This window comes from Chenopodium quinoa, unplaced genomic scaffold, assembly GCF_001683475.1.
Source record: "Chenopodium quinoa cultivar QQ74 unplaced genomic scaffold, ASM168347v1, whole genome shotgun sequence".
Lineage (NCBI taxonomy): Eukaryota > Viridiplantae > Streptophyta > Magnoliopsida > Caryophyllales > Amaranthaceae > Chenopodium > Chenopodium quinoa.
In genome coordinates this window covers 3,942,428-3,964,479 of record NW_018744367.1, presented here as the reverse complement: position 1 = coordinate 3,964,479, position 22,052 = coordinate 3,942,428, and positions in this window count along the sequence as shown.

Genomic DNA, 22,052 nt, shown 5'->3' with positions numbered 1-22,052 from the left:
GGTCGCCTGCCAGGTGTTTGGGAAGACGACAGTCGACGACAGGGAGCTCCGGCGTCGGTGATGACATGATAGCCGTGAGGGGTGTGGACCAAAAACCCAAAGTCTTCACCCATGAAGCCAAAGCTGCGGGAAGAAGGGGAAAAAGGAAAAAAAATAAGAAAAAAAAGAAGGAAAAGAAAGATAAGGAAAAAGTAGTTTACCTTGACCCTTTGACCTTTTGGGTGGCACAATTTTGGGGATAAATAGAGTATTTATAGTGTATGGTAGGTTAGGGTAAGTTTTTGGCTTCATAAAATTGTGGACTTGAATAATAAAATAGGTAGCCTAACTATAAAAATAGAATGATTGGGTTTACTATGATAATGGGCTACATTCGGATTGAATACTTATTGACCCAAAAAATAAACTTTGTATTATTTAAATCCCATAATTAAAATAATTTGACCCAAAAATATATTTTACAATTAATTAAGTAATATATAAACTACATAAAAATACGGGGTATTATAGTCTACCCCCCCACCCCTAAAAGAAGTTTCGTCCCCGAAACTTAGGTATGAAAACTAGAAAAAGCTCGTTTGAAAACGAATAAATACTTGTAAATTCTGAAAATTTCCTTGATATTTTTTTAGCTGCTTTACTTTTGTGATACTAAATTTCTACCTCATTTACCCATTTCTACACAATCTAATGTGTAAGATAACCAACTTACTAACCAACATACACAAACTACTATGTAAGGTAACCCATTCATTACCAAATTTACACAATCTACTGTGTAATATACAACTTTAAACACAAACTTACACAAAACTAGTGTATAAGTTATCCAAACAAAACAACAAAGTCAGTGCAAAACTTATTGAAAAAGCACTAAAAGTACTGAAATTAAGGTAAAATGCACGAAATTCTACCGCACTCTACCCCCTTATTGAAAACGATTTACGACCCCGTAACTCTACTCAAATCAACTCAGACAACTTAAGGCATTCACTCTTATTTAATCCTTGATTAGAACATATTACTTTCATCTTATATTGACATCCTTATTGCGTGTAACCACCATATAACCAATTCTTTATTCATCTAAGACTAAGAGGTCATGAAGGTGCAATATCCTCATGGAATAATCAATTCATTAATTCCACTTAAATCCTTTGATAACAACTTATTAATAGATGAAAGTCATTTGAAAATCCCTAAATAATCCCCTCTTTAATGGGTAATTTAACCCTTTTAATAAAAATATCAAAACTAGTAGTTTAAATCAATTCTCAGCACTTTAGAATAATCAAAACCCATTAAAACTTTATTAAAAATATACTTTATATGCCCAATTATAATTAGAAGCATGAATCATATAAAGCCCCACCCCAAAAAAAAAATTTGATATTAGAACCCTAAAAATCAAGTCTTGGATAAATTTAAAACCCTAACTTTATAAATTGTGAAATTTGAAAATTAAACCCAGACTAATAATCCCTAAATTATACTTTTAAACCATTAAAAACATGATTTGATACTAATTAAATATATAAACAACTAAAAATCAAAAACCCATAATTAAGATCATCAAATTAATCAAAATAAAAAGAGAAGAGAGAGAGGAAGAAGCCATGGTGTGGCTGTGTAGTGGCAGCGGTCGCCGGCTAGGTGGTTGGGAAGACGACGATCGACGACATGGAGCTCCGGCGTTGGTGATGATGTGGCACCCGTGAGGGGTGGGGACCAAAAACCCAAAGTCTTCACCCGTGAAGCCAAAGCTACGGGTAGAAGGGGAAAAAGAAATAAAAAAAAAAGAAGGAAAAGAAAGAAAAAGAAAAAGTAGTTTACCTTGACCCTTTGACCTTATGGGTGCCAAAATTTTGGAGATAAATAGAGTATTTATAGTGTAGGGTAGGTTAGCGTAAGTTTTAGGCTTCATAAAATTGTGGACTTGAATAACAAAATAGGTAGCCCAAATATAAAAATAGAATGATTGGGTTATTATGAAGATGGGCTACATTCGGATTGAATACTTATTGACCCAAAAATTAAACCTTGTATTATTTAAATCCCATAATTTAATTAATTTGACCCAAAAATATATTTTATTTTACAATTAATTAAGTAATATATAAAATACATAAAAATACAGGGTATTACATCCAAACCATACTCGACGTTGCCTTCGATCTCGACGTGAAAGGTTGATAGTTCTGAGGATTTGGTCCGAAATCTTTATTTCAATTCATATTTGATTTATTTACATTATTAATTCAACTTTCTTGAAGTTTAATAACATGGGTATTGTTTTGATAGCAAGAAGTTTGAGACATCAAAGTGAATAATTTAATTACCCTTCTTATTATTCTTTTGATTTTCAAGTAGAAATCATGTTTAGGATGTTATTTTGATTTCTAATATCATGTTTAGGATAATGTGCCGATTTTGTTATTAATGACATGCTAGGATCGTTATTAATCCATTTAGTATCATGCCTAGGATCTTACTACTAACTATGTTTTAAAGATGTTCTTATGATGATAATTGCGATATTAATCATATGTTGCTTGATTATTCATGATTTGTTGTTATTGCTTGATCATGTCCTTTCTTGCAGGTATAATGGAAATTTGTACTTGAAATCACGCCTAATAAAATAATTAATAATTGAAGTTAGGTTTAATATGACTTTAATTCAAGTGATCACCAATATTAGATAATTGTGCATTAATAATCAACCAACACAGATCAAACAGGTTTAGGGTTAATTTGATATATGTATGTCGATCGAAAAGCGCGCACGAATATCAATAAGAATCCAGTAGAGGCCTATTTTGTAAGGTTTCGTAGTGACCCTCACTAGGCGGAAAGAACCCCCCAAGACCCGCCTCGATAACTAAAGAAATTAAAGCATGCAAATATAATTAATACATAATTAAGAGAAAGAGGGATTAAGAATTATACCCTAGACGCGTGCTTCGCTCATTAAAAAGCTCTTACTTGAACCTAGCAAATGCAAGGCCTCTGACGGTTCGTACCCTCGAACCCGACCCGATCGTCCTAAGTCCCGAAGGTTAGTCGGGACCCGAAAAAAATATAAACTTTGGAGTTTTACGAACTTAAGGTATTCTCAACAATGGAGATGCCTTTATAGCTCCACTCAAGTGTGTATTCTCAAAATCCCAACCAAGTGGGTATTTATAGAGAATGGGAACTTGAATCCCATTTCATGATCAATGTGGGATCATGTGCAAATGCACTAATTTATTTAATTCCAAAATAAATTATTTAGCAAATGCAATCACAAGGCAACAAGTGTCAAGAGGAGAGAATTGGTTAGGCGAGGACCAAAACCAATGGGGGGGGACCATTGCCTTGCTCCCCAAGGCTTTGCTCCAAGCATTGGTCCCCACTCTCCTTAAACCGCCCTCAAGCAATGGCTGGGTTGGCAGCTAGCCTTGCTGGCCAGCATGCACTGCCAGGCTGTGCGCAGCTAGCATGGCCAGCACGCACCAGCCAGCACATGTGTGCTGCTAGCGAGCCACGCATGCTGCTGGCTGCTGGGCGCTGGGCGATGCCTGGCATGCTGCTGCAGTGCGAGGCTGCTAGCACGCTGTACGCTACTCGCTGCTTGGTGCTTCCATGCGAAGGCACGCACACAAGCAAGCAAGTAAGCACAGCGTGCTGCTGCTGCTGCGATGGCCTACACGCACACACACATACGCACTGGCTTAGCCATGCGATAGTGCTGTGCTATGTGTAGGCTTGTGCTAGAGCTTGCGATGGCACCTAGGCATCCACGTACGCATGCTGCGGTGGTGCTGTGCCATGCGAAGGCACGCACACACGCAAGCATGCTGTTGCGATGGGCTACCTTGTGCGTCTAGTACGCATGGCGCGCCTAGCACACACATGGTGCGCCTAGGCTTGCGATGAACTAGCCTAGCCTAGCACTCACATGGCTAGGCCAATGTGATGCTACGGCAATGTTCGTACTTGTTGCTTGTGATTTTGCGACGCTCGGTCTCGACGCCCTAGGCTCGATGGTGTGCCTCAGTCGTATGCAACCAAAAATATCACAACTAAGCTAACTGCAAATAAACGTAGTTAGGGAAGTCGAGTTCGAATCCACAGGGAAAAAGGGACTAATAACTGGAAACCTAAGTGGAAATACTCTAGGACGGTAGTAACCTAAGTAACGAGGGGGGTTTTCACGAGCAATGATGATAAATGAACTAAGTAAGAACAACGAACGTAATGAATAGGTAATCAATGAGAAGAACGGTCTTGGTTATGCGAAATCCACTAATGAACATACAAATTGATCATAGAAGTCTCCTCAATCAAGCTCTATCGAACACCTTGTTGTAGAATTCCTAGATTCTAAATTCTCATAAATAGTTAGAAATAGCAAAGCGCTCCTTTCTAACCCTTTCCAATGCACAATTCAAGACAAGCGCTCTAAATTATCCACAAGAAGAAAATAAACGGAGAAATCAACAAGGATTGAATAAATTAACACAAGCGGTCTAATTTCTTCAATAATATTATTCCCTCTTCAAGTTATCAACCAAAAGCATGCATCAATAACCTAAAGTTGCTACTTTGGAAAGATTAATTAGATGCAAGCGAATCCAATAATTCTAACCTAGCAATTGATTAAAGCAAATCATGAAATTAATTCAAGGAACAATATATATTCAATAGATATTAAGAGAAGAAAGATCTCACAATTCGTAGCTAAAAGCTTCAATCTTTAACCAAGAATCCGGAAGATTAAGCTTCCATGGATTCTAATTCCAAAACAAAGAATTCTCAAAATTCCAAGAAAACCCTAGAAAGCTTTTTTTCTCAAGACTTAATTCTCCTTCTTTTTTCTCACTCAAACTTAATTAAAACTAAGCTATTTATATGTTTCTATATTTTAATAACATAACACAATAATAATAATAAAATAATATCCAAAACACGAGCCAAAACAAAGCCAAATTGCTGAAAATTAACCAAAACAACCCGAATTTCTGCCAGAGCCGCTGCCAGCTGCTCTGGACCCGCTGGCAGCTGCTCTGACAGCCCCTCACTCTGGTATACCCGCTGCCAGCGGCCCTGGTCAGCTGCCAGCGGCCCTGGCAGCAGTTCCTGCTGTTTTCGCCTTCTTTCCTTGCTTCTTCTTCTTGCTTTGCTTCACCTTTTCCTCAAGCTTTCTTCCTTGCTCTTCCATGCTCCATCACAACTCTCAAATCACGAGCCAAGGTCCATCCTTCTTACATAACTCTTCATTGGTTCCCGAGCTCACTCACTCACTTATACTCATAAATCCCGCCTTTTGCACATAAGTGAGATCACAGCCCAAAACTCACAAAAGCTAACAAAAGTACATATAAAGCATCAAAACACACCCTAAAATGCTTCTCTCAACCCATGATAAGAAGGCTTATCAAATTCCCCCATGCTTGAACCTTTACTCGCCCTCGAGTAAACTTAGAGAATAAAACACATCCTCCTCACTAAGGTTCAAAACAGAAGATGGTGGAATCAAACTAGCTCTATGCACTCAAACTCAACAAAACATCCTAGTACTTATCAACCAATCACAATCACACTCCCCCATACTTCACACTTTGAATCTCCCTTTTTTCTTATTTATCAATTCATCCCTAAAATCAACTTGGAACGATAAACGCATAGCCATGAGTATGAATATTCTCAACCTCCTAAAGAAATGAAATTTTTGATAAAATTGGGCAAACAAAAACTCAACTTAACCAAAAATCTCATAAAAACACTTCCACATTCAAGAGTGAAAACAAACAACTCATGCTCTCAAATTCCTAAGATGATCAACAAATTCCCCCAAAATCTCAACTATCTCCCAAAATCACCAAGATGAAACCTACCCCGACACCTCCTTATATCTCCTCCCCTTATGACACCGACTCCGGCAAATAGATGCGAAATTTCCTTGAAAAATCAAATTCACGAACATTTCTCTCTTTTTTCTCTCATTTTGCCTAGGAGCCCTTTCGGGTTTTCATCCTAGCCTCTCATCTTTTTCCAAATCTCACTTTCTCACCCACTCATTAGCCACTTTTTTGCTTAGGTCGCCCTTTCGGGTTTTCAACCTAACCGGGCCCCCATTTTTGCCTAAGCCGCCTTTTCAGGTTTTCGACTTAGCGGGTTTCTTTTTCTTTTTTTCTTTCTTTTTTCCTTTTTTTTCTTTTCATTTTTCATTTTTTTTCATTTTGCATTTTTTTTTTCATTGAAACACAATTGAAATAGCTATACAAAACCATCAAATTAAGATAACTATACAATTTTTCAAAAATATGCAATGAAAAGCTTCCCCCCCTACTTAAATGAGGCATTGTCCTCGATGCAAGAACAACAACAATAAAAACAAAAGTAAGGGAAAGGGAAGAAATAAGTACCACCTTAATGGGAAGGATTCCCGAAGTTGGAAGATTCGGCATTATCAAGGATTTCAAAACTCTCGAGAAGAAAAATGAACTATGGGGACCCCAAGTGTTGCCCATGGGAAGATTATTCCAACCAAACGCATTTCTCACATAAGTAGGTGCGCTCGTGCTCCATCACTTCCTCCAAACCAACCACTTGCAATGCCTCCAAATCGACGACTTTTGTGCATTGCACCATTCTTTTGGGCTGTTGAAGTTGAACCTATGTAGTCTTTTCTTTCGTAGTTAGACGAATGCCCATGAAGTCATTTGCTTGGGGAAAAGAGGGTGATACACCCTCCCTTGAAGTATCCCCTTGTTGTCTACCCCCTTGCAACCCTTGTAGGTGAAGAGGTTGCCTTCACTTGTTATGTCTTCCCATTGCACAAGAACGAATTGCACAAATCTCACCTCCTCTTTCAAAATACAATGAGCAACCCACCAAACCTCCAAACACCAAGGTTCACACAATTCCTCAAATTTCAAGTTTAGAATTTAGAAATTGAAACAATGTTAAGGTTTAATTGGACTTGAAATTGAGGGAAAAGAGGTTAGACGAGGGGTTTTTAAATTTCTGAATTTTAGATTGAAAATGGGGCAAATGGGTTGTTTTGGATAAAGAATACTTGCTAAGGGATAGAGGGAAGTGATTAATTGGGGTTTTGGATAAAGACTAGAATGAATTGGATTGTAGGATTGAAGAAAAATGGGTTTAAAAGGGCAAAAATTCAGGTATGCAGGGAATGCCGCTGGTAGCGGCTTGGGGCCCGCTGCCAGCGTCTTAAGAAGGAATTTAGGGTGAATGTTGCTGGAAGACCCGCTGGCAGCGGCTGCTGCAAAAAAAAATATTTTTTTTTTTTTTTTTTTTTTTTTTTTCAAACTTAGAGGGGGGGCCCGCTGGCAGCGGCTCAGGAGCAGCTACCAGCGGCTGGGACAGAAACAAAGGGGTTTGGGCTGCAAGAAGACCCGCTGGTAGCGGCTGCAGAGCAGCTGCCAGCGGCTTCTGCAGGGAAGGCCCCCCTTGTCTTTGTTTTGCTCTGTTTTTGCTGCGTTTCGCGCATAAAAATTGCTCCCAAGGCCTCCACCTACACAAAAACAATAAAAACACTCTTCACATCACACGAAAAAAAAAAATAAAAAACTAAACTACGAAAAGTAATGGGGAAGAGTTTTCGATCGGGTTGCCTCCCGATTAGCGCCTTTGTTTTACGTCGTTGGCTCGACGCGGCTCATCCCACTTCGCTACTCCATTGATGGCTCGTAGAGATCGATGCACTCCACGTTCTCGGTTTTGAAACCCTCGAAGTAGGGTTTGAGCCTTTGGCCATTGACTTTGAAAATCTTATCGGTCTCGAGGCTTTGAATTTCAACTGCTCCATGCGGATATACATTCACCACTTGAAAAGGGCCCTCCCAACGGGACCGAAGTTTTCCCGGAAATAATCTAAGTCGGGATTGATATAGGAGTACTTTTTCACCGACTTTAACCTTCTTCCTAGCAATCATCTTGTCATGCCACAACCTATTCTTTGCTTTGTGGTATAAATGGGACAATTTCTTGCCCGGAATTGCAGACGGGCCGATTGTTGAACCTGGTGGTATAGGTGGAAGCTTGGAATGTTCATTCAATTCCCCCACCTTCACCTGCACATTAGTAGGCATAGAGAAATCCAAGAAATCACCAGATACAACATTAGTTATAGGTGTGAGGAACTCATCCCCACGATGATTGTTAGGAACATCATGCACCATTGGATCGACAACATTAAGAGAACATAAAGAATGAGTGTTGACAGGATACTTTATGGAATCATAAATGTTATGCCCAATTGCTTTCCCATCAACCTCCATAGTCAAGGAACCGGTAGACACATCGATTTTTTTTTTAGCAGTCTTCAAGAAAGGTCTTCCTAACAAGATGGGGACTGCTTGTTTGTCATGTTCCATGTCAAGCACATAAAAGTCAGCAGGAAAAATCAAACCATCAACCTTAACCAACACATCTTCCACCACCCCCTTAGGATACACATTAGACCTATCCGCTAACTGAATCACTACCCCAGTTCCATGTAAAGGTCCAAGTTTTAAAGATTTAAACAGGGAATATGGAATAACATTAATTGATGCACCCAAATCCAACATAGCTCTATGAAAAGTGGTGTCCCCTATTGTAACTGGAACAGTAAACATGCCAGGATCACTACATTTTTCAGGAAGTTTCTTTTGGAAAACTGCAGAAACATGAGCACTCACTTTCACTTTTTCCTTCCCTCCTAACCTGTGCTTCCTCTTTATAGTACACAGTTCTTTCAAAAATTTAGCAAATCGAGGAACACTTTTTATTAAATTCAAAAGAGGAATGTTTACCTCACACTTGCTGAATGTTTCATAGATGTCTTTGTCTTTCTCATACCTCTTTGTTTCTTTCAAAGCTTCGGGAAAAGGTGGTGTGGGTTCATAAGATGGAAAAGTGGGAGGATTTGCTACAGCTTCATGTTCCACTTCCTTCTCCTCAGCTCCAATCAACTCTTCAGCCCTCTTAGTTGCAATTTCAGTCTCTTTCAGCTCCTTGCCATTTCTCAATGTAATAGCGTTGGCTTGTTGCTTAGGATTCAACTCCGTTTGAGATGGAAGTTTTCCCGAATCCTTAGCTTCAAGTCTGCTCACTGCACTTGAAATTTGACTCACTTGACTTTCCAAATTCTGAATACTGGATTTGGTCTCTTGCTGGAATTGCACCATGTTTTGCTGCATAGTAGAAACATTAGAAGTTAGTGATCTAATCATTTCATCAGTTGACATATCATTCGAATTTGAGCTTTGGCCTTGAGGTTTGGCCAATGGTGCCCTATATTGCTGATATTGCTGCTGGCCTTGAGCATTTTGCTGTTGTTGTTGGTTCCCCTGGGAATTCCCATATCTCAAATTTGGATGATCCCTCCATCCTGGATTGTATGTATTCGAATATGGATCATATCTTCTCTGAGGACCTTGCCCTTGGAAACCCATTGCATTGGCCTGCTCATTCTGTTCCTCTTGTAATTGAGGACATGCATCAGTGGGATGTCCTGTGGAGGTGCATAAACCACAAGCATTCAGTTGCTGTGGATTCCTTGAGTTCACCATGAACTCACGCATCATAGAAGTCAAATCAGCTACTTGACTCTCTAACTCAGTTGTATTTGAATTTGCTGCATTCACCCGGCGCGTGGGAGTTCTCTGACTGAACTGCCTAGAATTCTCTGCTAGCTCTGCAATCAGCCTAGTTGCATCTCCTGGAGTCTTATTCACTAGCCCTCCACCACTTGCTGCATTCACCATCCTCAAATCATCATCTGTTAGACCTCCATAGAAGTATAGGATGAGGTCTTGATCGGAATACCCATGGTACGGACAACTAGCACACAATCTCTTGAATCTCTCCCAATACTCATACAAGGACTCATCTTCCTTCTGATCCACATTGCTGATAGCTTTCTTAAGGCTTGCAGAAATAGTGGCTGGGTAATACTTCTCTAAGAAACACTTCTTCAAACCTGCCCAATTTGTTATGCTCCCTGGGGGAAGATAGTAAAACCAATCCTTCGCTGCATCTTTGAGAGAAAAAGGAAATGCTCTCAACTGAATTTGCTCATCAGTCATCCCAATCGGTTTCATGCTAGTACATACCACATGAAATTCTGCCAGATGTTTATTTGGATCTTCACCCTTCATGCCATGGAATGCCGGCAATAGATGAATTAGACCAGATTTGATCTCAACATTAGCACCTTCCTCCAACTGCTGATATGCGATGCACAACGGCTGTTGGTTCAAGTTAGGAGCTGTTAGCTCTCTCAGTGTTCGATTTTCTGCCATCACTTCCTCTTCTTGAATGTTGAAGATGTATGTTGATTCACTGGGGTTTGTTCTTGCCTCTCTTCGCAACCTGGAAATATTTCTTTCAATTTCTGGATCAAACTGCAAAACTTCTTTGTTAGCAGAACGGGTACTTATCATACCCTAGCGAACAAACAAAGAAAAAAAAAATAGCTAAGAACAATCCTAAAATAAATTCTACTAAGATAAACAATTAAACGGTAACGCCTAATTCCCCGGCAACGGCGCCAAAATTTGGTGTGCCTCAGTCGTATGCAACCAAAAATATCACAACTAAGCTAACTGCAAATAAACGTAGTTAGGGAAGTCGAGTTCGAATCCACAGGGAAAAAGGGACTAATAACTGGAAACCTAAGTGGAAATACTCTAGGACGGTAGTAACCTAAGTAACGAGGGGGGTTTTCACGAGCAATGATGATAAATGAACTAAGTAAGAACAACGAACGTAATGAATAGGTAATCAATGAGAAGAACGGTCTTGGTTATGCGAAATCCACTAATGAACATACAAATTGATCATAGAAGTCTCCTCAATCAAGCTCTATCGAACACCTTGTTGTAGAATTCCTAGATTCTAAATTCTCATAAATAGTTAGAAATAGCAAAGCGCTCCTTTCTAACCCTTTCCAATGCACAATTCAAGACAAGCGCTCTAAATTATCCACAAGAAGAAAATAAACGGAGAAATCAACAAGGATTGAATAAATTAACACAAGCGGTCTAATTTCTTCAATAATATTATTCCCTCTTCAAGTTATCAACCAAAAGCATGCATCAATAACCTAAAGTTGCTACTTTGGAAAGATTAATTAGATGCAAGCGAATCCAATAATTCTAACCTAGCAATTGATTAAAGCAAATCATGAAATTAATTCAAGGAACAATATATATTCAATAGATATTAAGAGAAGAAAGATCTCACAATTCGTAGCTAAAAGCTTCAATCTTTAACCAAGAATCCGGAAGATTAAGCTTCCATGGATTCTAATTCCAAAACAAAGAATTCTCAAAATTCCAAGAAAACCCTAGAAAGCTTTTTTTTCTCAAGACTTAATTCTCCTTCTTTTTTCTCACTCAAACTTAATTAAAACTAAGCTATTTATATGTTTCTATATTTTAATAACATAACACAATAATAATAATAAAATAATATCCAAAACACGAGCCAAAACAAAGCCAAATTGCTGAAAATTAACCAAAACAGCCCGAATTTCTGCCAGAGCCGCTGCCAGCTGCTCTGGACCCGCTGGCAGCTGCTCTGACAGCCCCTCACTCTGGTATACCCGCTGCCAGCGGCCCTGGCCAGCTGCCAGCGGCCCTGGCAGCGGTTCCTGCTGTTTTCGCCTTCTTTCCTTGCTTCTTCTTCTTGCTTTGCTTCACCTTTTCCTCAAGCTTTCTTCCTTGCTCTTCCATGCTCCATCACAATTCTCAAATCACGAGCCAAGGTCCATCCTTCTTACATAACTCTTCATTGGTTCCCGAGCTCACTCACTCACTTATACTCATAAATCCCGCCTTTTGCACATAAGTGAGATCACAGCCCAAAACTCACAAAAGCTAACAAAAGTACATATAAAGCATCAAAACACACCCTAAAATGCTTCTCTCAACCCATGATAAGAAGGCTTATCACTCGATATCCGACGTCAGTGTTCGTAAAACTCCGACGACTCATTGAATCCTTCAGATTAGTTCGTCGTCTCGGATCGGTTGTTCGATTGGGTTCGACCCGAAGGGTTCAGTTAAGATTAAGCTGTAATATTAATTATACGTTAATATTACTGATCGGAAGCGGCCTCCACCTAGGCATTTCGATCACTTGACCTTACTGAAGAATTAGCTCTGTAATAATTCTGAACCCTTTATCAGAATAATACACTTGTTGGAAGGACACCATTCCTTTCATATTTAGGGTGGGTTTGGCTTCTCTTAGATCAAATTCGTACCATCATCCCCGAACATCCAGTCATGGTTCTAGACCACTATGGAGTTAGCAATCTCTGTGATTGTGAATGGGGTATAACCTTCACAATCGTGAACGGTTTACAAGTTCCTAAAACTTGTTGGTGACTCTTTTTCTCTAGCTTCTTTTCCTTAGAGCACCACCATGCTTAAAAACATGACCAACATATAGGGCGATGAAAAATTTCCTACGCCGAGGAAACCAGGGAGCAACCCCAGCCTACTTGGTCTACGGAGGGGCGTCCACAATCACCTTCATCTCACATGGAAGGTACATAACCTGATCGTAAACTTGGCTTTTTTTTTTTATATATATATATATCAACTTCGACATTTGTCTAACTTGTTTCATAATTTGCACAAATATCCTTGAAGAGATGAACGTTCAAGCGCCCGACCAATCACTAACCGGGGCCGAACGAAAGGCTATCTGGGAGGCCATGGTTAGGGCCGTCCTGCAAGAGCAGCAAGATAAGTTCCTAGGAATTCATAAGAGGTTCCTTGGACAGATGTTAAACTGCAGCGCTGAGGTAATCCGATTTCACTCAAATTTGATACTTAGTTTATTTTAACACTTGATTCTTTTTACTGACTTATCTTTCTCCTTCTGCAGCTCTTCCTAAGGCTCAATGCCTTTCTAGATTGGCGCGCCGGCAAATGGCGTCAAATTCAGGCTGCCTAGGATGACATCAAAAAGATGCAAGATGCTATCACCGGGACGCTTGCCATTCAAGAGGCCAAGCGCGCCGCCGCCAACAGCGCCCTCAGCGAGAATTCGGCCAAGCAAATAGTAATAATGGGTCTGACCCTTGAGGAGGAGAAACTTGCTCGCGAAGCTACGGAGAAGGAGAGGGACGACACCTTCACCAATGTCGTAGTATGGAAGGAGGGCTTCGAAGAGTCCGAGGCCATGAAGGCTGAGCTGACATCCTGCCAGGAGGCCCTCAACGCCGCCCTGAAAGAAACGGGCGCTCTCAACCAGGAGGTTGAACGTCTTAAAAAGGCGGTCGAGGACTTGACCGAGCAACTCAAGGTGCCTAAACAGATCACTCCTACAGCGATGGTCCATATAGAGTAGGTGGCAGAGGAGAGACTTAAAAAACGGTTTGAGGAAGCCTTCACCATGATGTTTGACATTAGTGAAGTGTCATACTACCACGAGCGCTTCGTCAAACGGTTGGATTATGTCTCCCTTAAAGAGGAGTTCGTCGCTGTTGGGGAGGCCGCCTCTGAATTTGTCGCTACCCCTTCTCTTCCTCAAAGTGACGATGAAGAAGATGACGAAGAAGAAGAGGAGGATCCGGCCAAGGAGGGTTATGAAAAAGGGCCAGCCGAGTGAAGAGCCTGTTGTCTTCTGCTGCTACTAGTATTATGTTGTTGCTGTTGTTGTTTTGATTTTATTTTGCTTATCTAGCTTTTGCCGCCTGTTTGAGCGGTCTTGTAATCAACTTTTTCCTTTAATTTGGTCGCCTGTTTGAGCGACCTTTCTTTATGAAAGTTTGAGATTTTCTTATTAATACTTAGCATTTGTTTTCGCAATTTTGATGCTTTCATTTTTATGCTTCCTGCGTACAAATTCATTTATCTTAGGGGTATGCCCCTTTATTCGGCATTTTGTCTAGTGCATATTCAAGAGGTTTGATTAACTTAGTAGATTTTATACCTTAAAGGGTATGACGACTACTAAGTTGATTAAATCATAATAATGATTGCCCTTGGACTAGGCAAATGCCGAATGAATTTGAATACGCGGCCCCTTATTTAGTTTAGCATTGCATTTATTTGTGCCGAGTTGTCCTTTGATGCTATCTCTTAGGCGTACTCATGAAATTTCACATATGATCCTAAGTATTTAGGGAGCTTAAGAGCTTAGGTATACCCTTGTGCTTAGACTTAAAAGGCCTTAGAAAATTTAAGACTGCCTTTAACTTATTCGTCCGTCCAACTATGTGGCCGAATGAATTAAATCCATAGGATTAGCAAATTGACCAATGCGACCGAGTTGCCTAGCTAAGAGAGACCTTGTTAGGCTTTTCTCCCAGCCTTTCATCCTTGCCCTATTCGACGGCCGAGTTGCTATGGTTTGAGCAACCATTGCTTTAATTTCGTACGGCATTTCTGCTTAACATTAGTTAGTCGAACGCCACATAATTTGCAATAAACTACAATTAAAAAATTAAGTAACAATGTTTGACTTTTATTAATTCTGTGAAAAATACATTGTTTTGGCCGTACGACTTTAATTACATGGCTCGGTCGCTAGACCTAGTTGTATTTACAACTTTTTTGCTAAGTACAAAAACCTTTATACATAATATTTTTTAAGGTTGTCCATAATCCACATACGAGGAATAGGACGACCATCTAAGGCTTCGAGAAGATAAGTACCGTCTCGTACTTCTCACTGATTGGGTAGGGCCCTTCCAATTAGGGGTTATCTTGCTGTCTTCTTTCGCTCTGCCTACCGCTTCCATTGTTCTCAATACCAGATCCCTCATCTTAAGCGGCCGCTTAGACACTTTTCGATTATACGCCCTTGTCATCCTTAGATGATATATTTCGTGTCTAAGCGCAGCATTGCCCCTAGATTCTGGAAGAAAGTCTAGGGTAGTCTTCATGGCCACCCAATTGGCTGATTGATCATATAACATCACCCGAATAGTGGGCTCGTACATCTCAATTGGGAGCACAACCTTAGCACCATAAACAAGAAAAAAGGGGGTTTCTCCTGTAAAACCTTTCATTGTTGTTTGAATGGACCATAGCACATTTACCAACTCATTGACCCATAGGTCACCTGATTTCTCAAGCTTTTTCTTGATGTCATTGGAAATAAACTTGTTATACGCCTCAACCTGGCCGTTGGCTTTTGGCTATCCGACCGAAGCAAAGCAATGTGCTATGCCTTGGTCGCTGAGCCAATCTCTAAGATGCTGTTTCGAACTATGGCCCATTGTCGAACACCATAGAGTGTGGAACATCAAAGCGTGTGATTATGCTCTTCCAGATGAAAATGGACACATCTTTCCATTTAATGCCCCGGACGACCTCTGCTTCCACCCACTTGGTAAAGTAATCAACTGCTACCAATACATACCCTCTGTTGCCTTGATGCTAGAGTATAAGGCCCTAAGATGTCCATGCACCATTTGGCAAATAAGAGTGGACTACTTATGGCCAACTAGATATTTACCGGGCGGTGAATGAGGGTTGCAAATCTGTGGCACTTATCACATTTTTTCACCATTTCAATGGCGTCCGAATTTATGCTCGTCCAGAAATACCCGAGGTGGACCACTTTTTCTGCTAAGGCCCGTCCGCCTATATGTGACCCGCAATGCCCCTGATGGAGGTAATCTAAGACTTCATGCCCCCGTTCGGGCGTGATACACTTCAAATATGGCTTAACAAAAGATTTTTTGAACAAGTCCTCTCCTTTCATCTCAAACCATGCCGCCTTTTTCTTCATCGTCCAACTTTCCTTTGGATCGTCCTGAAGAACTCCATCTTTGAGATAGAAGATAATTCCGTCAATCCACATAGAACTTCAGTCAATGGTTTGAATGCACTTAGTATCAATGCTCCGCTTTTCCTTAACTTCCCATAACACATATCTCGGAGTATCACATGATGCCGAGGAGGCTATTTTTGACAAAGCGTCCGCCTGTTGTTTTTGGACCGAGGGACTTGTTGCAGCATGAAATGTTCTAGGCCCTTGGCCTCTTCCTTAACCATTTAAAAATAATTTATCATTGTTGGTTCTCTAGCCTCGTAGTCACCGTTAACCTGGCAGACTATCAGCTAAGAGTCCGAACACACATAAACCTTGGTTGCCCCTGCTGCCTTACACATTCTAAGGTCGGTGAAGAGGGCATCATACACGGCCTCGTTGTTAGAGGCTTGGAATTGAAATCTCAAAGCATACTCAAATTTATACCCTTCCGGAGACAGACAAATAATACCAGCACCACATCCGGTCATTGTTGTACTTTCATCCACAAATACTTTCCAAACCTAATCCCCTGCCGGTTGCTTGTCCGGCCACGTCATTTCGACCAAGAAATCTGCAAAGGCTTGATCCTTGATTGATTTTCTATGTTTGAATGAAATGTCAAACCCTCTCATCTCTAAGGCCCATTTGAGTATTCCGCCGCTAGTTCAAGTGTTGTGAACGGCTTCTTCAACTGTTGGTCCGTGTAGACCACAATTGAATGAGTAAGAAAGTATGGCCTTAGCTTCTTTGACGCCATGAATACTGTTAAGCCAAACATCTCAATTGGTGGATACCTTAGTTCGGAATTGTGTAACATATGACTGATGAAATACACGGGGATCTGCTGGCCGTCCCTTTGAGCGAGCAGGACGACACTTAAGGAGTGATTAGAAATTGCAAGGTACATGTAAAACTTTTCATCTTTGAGTGGACTGACAAACCGAGGAATACAAATGATTTTACAACTGAATGAAGGCTTCCTCGACCTCTTCACTCCACTCGAACATAAATTTTGTTTTTTAAAATTGTTTGGAGAAAATAGCGACACTTGTCCGCTGATATCGATAAAAATCGTCTAAGGGTGGCTAAGCAGACAGTTAGTCTCTGGATTTCTTTTATGATTTTGGTGATTTCATGTCTAAGACCGCTTAGATCTTCTTAAGGAAAGCTTCAATGCCGCGCTGTACGATCAAAAATCCGAGAAATTTGTCGGACTCAACACAAAAACACACTTCTTTGGGGTTTAATATCATCTTATGCCGCCTGAGTTCGGTAAATGTTTCTCGGAGATCACTTAGATGATCAACCGTCATCTTTGATTTAACAATCATATCATCAATGTAAGCCTCCTTATTCCGGCCGATATGATCTCTAAAGATCGTATGCACAAGTCGTTAAATGTAGCAGGGGCATTCTTCAAGCCGAATGGCATAACATTGTAACAGTACAACCCCTGCTTGGTCACAAAAGCTGTTTTCTCTTGATCTTTTTCCCACAAAGGGATTTGGTGAAATACAGAATAGGCGTCCATGAAACTCATCAAGGCATGCCCGGCCGTTGAATCGACTAGGCTGTCAATTTTAGGCAAGGGAAAACTATCCTTTGGACATGCCTTGTTGAGATCGGTGTAATCAACCCACATCCGCCAAGTTCCGTTCGGCTTCTTGACTAGAACCACATTGGTAGCATTGCCGAATGAACCTAGCGTCCAACAATTTTTTTACTTCGGTTGCGGCCGCCTGATTCCTTTCCTCACCATGATTTCTCTTTTTCTGCCGGATTAACTTAACTTCAGGGTTAACTGCCAGCTTATGTACGGCCAGGTCTGGGCTAATACATACCCGACATTCCATGAACTTCAAAAGCAAACACAACTTTAAATTCTCTTAACAGATTTACCAAGTCATCTCCAAGCAGGTCAATTGCCATAGTGCGAACCTTGACCGTTGGATCAGGTTAGTCTAGGTACAACACTATGTCTGCATAATTGCCGGCCGGCTGCAGCCTCAACTCTTTTGGCCAGCCGACAGTCATTAGGTGCTATGCCAGCTCTTTCTTGATCGACTTACAATTGTTGCCGACCTGCTTTGCTTGGAGTGACCCTCCTTTTGAGTTTTGCTCGGATGCCCTGCCATGTCCGAGCGAGGTTGGCTTCATGGTCAGTTGATTGCAATCTTTTGCCATTACTTGGTTTCCCTGAATGGAGCCTATTTTTCCGTCCGATCGTTGATAAATAGGTGAGGGTTAGGTCGTTGACTAACCTCCTAATATCAAACAATATTTATAAATTCCTAACTAACCATTAAGCAAGCATAAAAGCAAGTTTGGAATCGAACCACAAGGACTAAGTGTATCAATTTGAGCTAATTAAACTAGTAGGTTAGATGTGAGGTAGAGAGAGGAACAACTAAAACACTACTTTAAACAATCAACAAAATATTAGGGGAAGTGGAATTCAATTACATTAATGAATTCAACAACAAATCGCAATTAGATGATCATGAAATAAATTAGGAACAATCAACACACTCAATTCACTCCCGTGTAATTAAGCATGCTTATTATCCTACTAAGCTATTTCACTCTTGTGCAACTAGCCTAGAATAGGTATGGAAGAATCTAGACTCTCAAACAACTCACTTCCGCACAACTGATTGAAAGCACAATTAGAAACCTAAAATCAATTAGCTAAAAAGACTCTAAGCAATGTAAACGTCATCCACACACAATAATCAAGAATCAATTGCATGCAAATCACAATCAATCATTTAATTGATCAACATAACATTCATCCATTTCCCTAGAATAAAATCTAAGTAATCATAATGAAGAAAAACATGGAAATCAAGGTAAAACAAAAATGAAAGCAAGAATCAAACAAGTAATCTAATTATCTACTCTAATCAACAAAGAATTAAGCAAAAAACAAGAATTAAAGAAAGCGATAAAGGTGAGAGAAGAATAGAAATGCTCATTGAATAATTGAGAAGAGAATCCACATAATTGCTTCTTCAAGCTCTCAAATCACCATTGAAATCCCAAGCTTTCTCTCTCTCACACTACTCCTAAACTAGAGAGAGAAACTCCTAATCTATGCCTAATCCGAATTAGAGGAGAGAGAAAATATAAAAATCTGCCCAAAAATTTCTACTTTCAAAATAAGATCAACCCTTATTTAAAATACAAGAAGAAAAAGGAGAAATACTGGAAATTAGGAGCGAAAAATACCCAGAATACCGCGCCCGTTGCAAAGAAGGTTTGAAATAGGGCAGCGGCGCGCCACGGCGGTTCACGTCGCACCACGACATCTCTGCTGCACCACGGTGGTCTGCGCCACACCACAGCAGAACTTGCCACGCCATGGCAGCTATGACGCAACACAGTACTGCTACTACGGTGAACAATATGCCTGAATAGGGGAGCAGGGCCGCGCCCGCGGTGGCTGTAGCCGCGCCCTATCCTTGACATCTACAGGATGTTTTTTCTTGAAGTTGTGCAACCTCTCTGCGCCCTCTCCGTGCCATCTCCGCTTAATCTTGTTAGCTTTTCCTCTTCTTCTCCATTGCTCTTCACTTTAAAGCTTCATCCTTTGAATCTTGGTCTCTCCTTGTCCCACAGACACACTTAGTCACCTCGAGCACCTAGACAAAGGATCAAAGAAAGGCAAAAGTATGAGAATAAAGAGGAAAACATGCAAAACTAAGCAAGAAACCGAGCATAATGCATGTTATTGCAAACTAAGGCCTAAAAACATAAACTAAGACAATATTAATTAAAACAAGACTACAAGGACTATAAATAACCAAGAAAGACCCAAATAAACCTAAAACAAAGGGAGAAAACCTTCCTAAAATGTGTCATAAATGACACTTATCAATCGTTCAAACTTCATCAGCATTAAGTGAGGGACGGTTACAGCCTTTGTTGAGTTTAGAGTCGGGCAACTGTTGATAACATTATAGCCAATAAGTTCTTTGACAACTAGTAAGCGGACGACCATGTCCCTTCCTTCTTTCCTCGGACCAAATCGGACAGGCAGATCTATCCGGCCCACTGTATGGATAATACTCCCTCCAAACCCAACCAACGGATGGGAAATATCCTTCAAAGCATCTTCTGGAAACTTCAAGTTTTTCAAGCAAGCTAAGCTAATTATGTCGGTCGAGCTGCTTATGTCTATCAGCACTCGTCCAACCTTCAAGTTGGAGACTTTTAGTATAAACACCATTGGATCGTCATGGGGAGCATTAATTTTGCCCCTGCCGGCCTCGCAGACAGTCACTTCAAGGAAGGGCTCAACCTTTACATCCTTTGCATGCATTACTTTTCCTATTTTCCTAGCATCCGCTTTGATTCCCTTCATGGTTGGGCCGCTTGCAGCGAAGTCGCCTGAAATGATGGCCACAAACCCAGAGTCTGTAATATTTCCATCCTCATCATCTTTTTTCTTTTCCTTCATCTTCTCGACTTTTTTGTCCGTTCGGGAGTAGGTGAACCTAGACTTTAAGATGTACAAGTTGAGCATGCCCTTCTCGGACAACTTGTCCAATAACCGTTTTAGGTTATTGCAATAATTCGTGTCATATCCCACATCCTTGTGGTAATGGCAATACTTGTTCTTATTTTTATACTAGGCCGGCCCCCTCAAGGGCTGCGGCTTCTCAAACTCGAATTTATCCTTGATCTCCATCAAGATTGAGTAACAATCTCTGTTAAACGTTAACTCATATTGTGGTTCGTACGTCTTAGCTTTCTTCGATTTGGTCTATGGGCAGTCAGCCACCTAAACCTCTTTTCTCTTGTTGTTTGATTCCTTCTTTTTGCCGGCCGAGTCTTGATGAGAAGAGGGTTTCTTCTCAGCACCCTTGGCCGATTCTTCAGCTTTGGTAAGCGAACATAAATCAACTGCTTCAATGTATGACTCGGCTTCTCGCAGAATGCCTGCGTTGATGAGTGTTATTATATTTATGGCACTCATATGGTAGCATTTTAGGACTTTTTTCCTCACTTTTATAGCTTTTCTCTTTAAATAGTGCTTTATTTTCATTCATTTATGTTTTAGTTTCTTCGTTTCCCTTATTTTGAATTAAGGGTATTTTCGTCTTTTCCTCTCTACTCGCTTTACTTTCATTTATTGTAGGTCTTGTTCAAGGCTCGAGGTTTATTTTAGAAGATTCTCCAATTCCTTTGGATGCTCGAGACAAGATCTCATACCATTCGGATGCCTAAGGATCAAGTTAAGGAGCAAACTCCTACTCAAGGCCTTGCGCTCTCACCTGCGCTCTTATCACTTCTATTGGTTATGAACACGCAAAATTTGAGATTTCAAGGCTGCCCCCCCCCCCCGGTTAGCATCATGTGAGAGCGTCGATGAGGATCATGCATGTGAGCGCAAAGACCAAGCCATGGTCAAGGGAACAAGAGGAGATGCACCAAGTGTGTGCGGGGAGTGTGTGGCATGGTGCTGCCATGAGGGGCATGCACCCTATGGTGTGCGCGCGCATACCCCCTGGTGCATGCGCACCACAAGCTAGGCCGAGCCACCTCCTTTGTTTACTATATATAGCTTTGTTCCTTCTATTTTTGGGCATGAAATTTTAGTTAGTACACTTTTGACATTTTCCAAATTAAGAAAGAGATTAGTTAGGCTAATTAGAGAGAGAAAGTGTAGATTTTAACTTTTGATCTTCAATTCAATCTAATCCAAGTTTAATTCTCCTTTGAGCTTAAAGTTTGTAAGATTCCTTCTTCTTCTAACTTTCAATCATTGCTTTTTAATTCTTGTTGTTGATGAAATTTCAATTTGATTTTGCTTGTTTAGACTTGATTAGCTTAACTGATTAGAATTTTTATTACATTTGCAATTATGATGATGATGATGATTAGTTTGTTTTGTTCCTTCAATTCATGATGATTAGTGAGTAGAATCTTTGCTAGGGTGATGGTGAAGCATGCATGAATGGTAGATTATTGCTAATTGAAGGAATTTGATTGATTGAATGTTGTAATTAAATTGGTTGATAAAATTGTGCATGTGTTTGGATTAATAGGAGTAGCTAACCTTGATATTCAAGCTTGGTTGCATTGCATTTCTTAATGACATGTCCACTTGATTAAAGGATTGCATTTATTAATTGAATTTGAATTGTGATTCTTCTTGTTAGTCATTCATAGAGAAAACCTAGCTTGACTTCTAGAAGATAACCTTGTGAATTGTTTTGATTGCAATTACTATTAGCCCTTGCGACAATTGATTGATCGATTCCCCTCAATTAGCA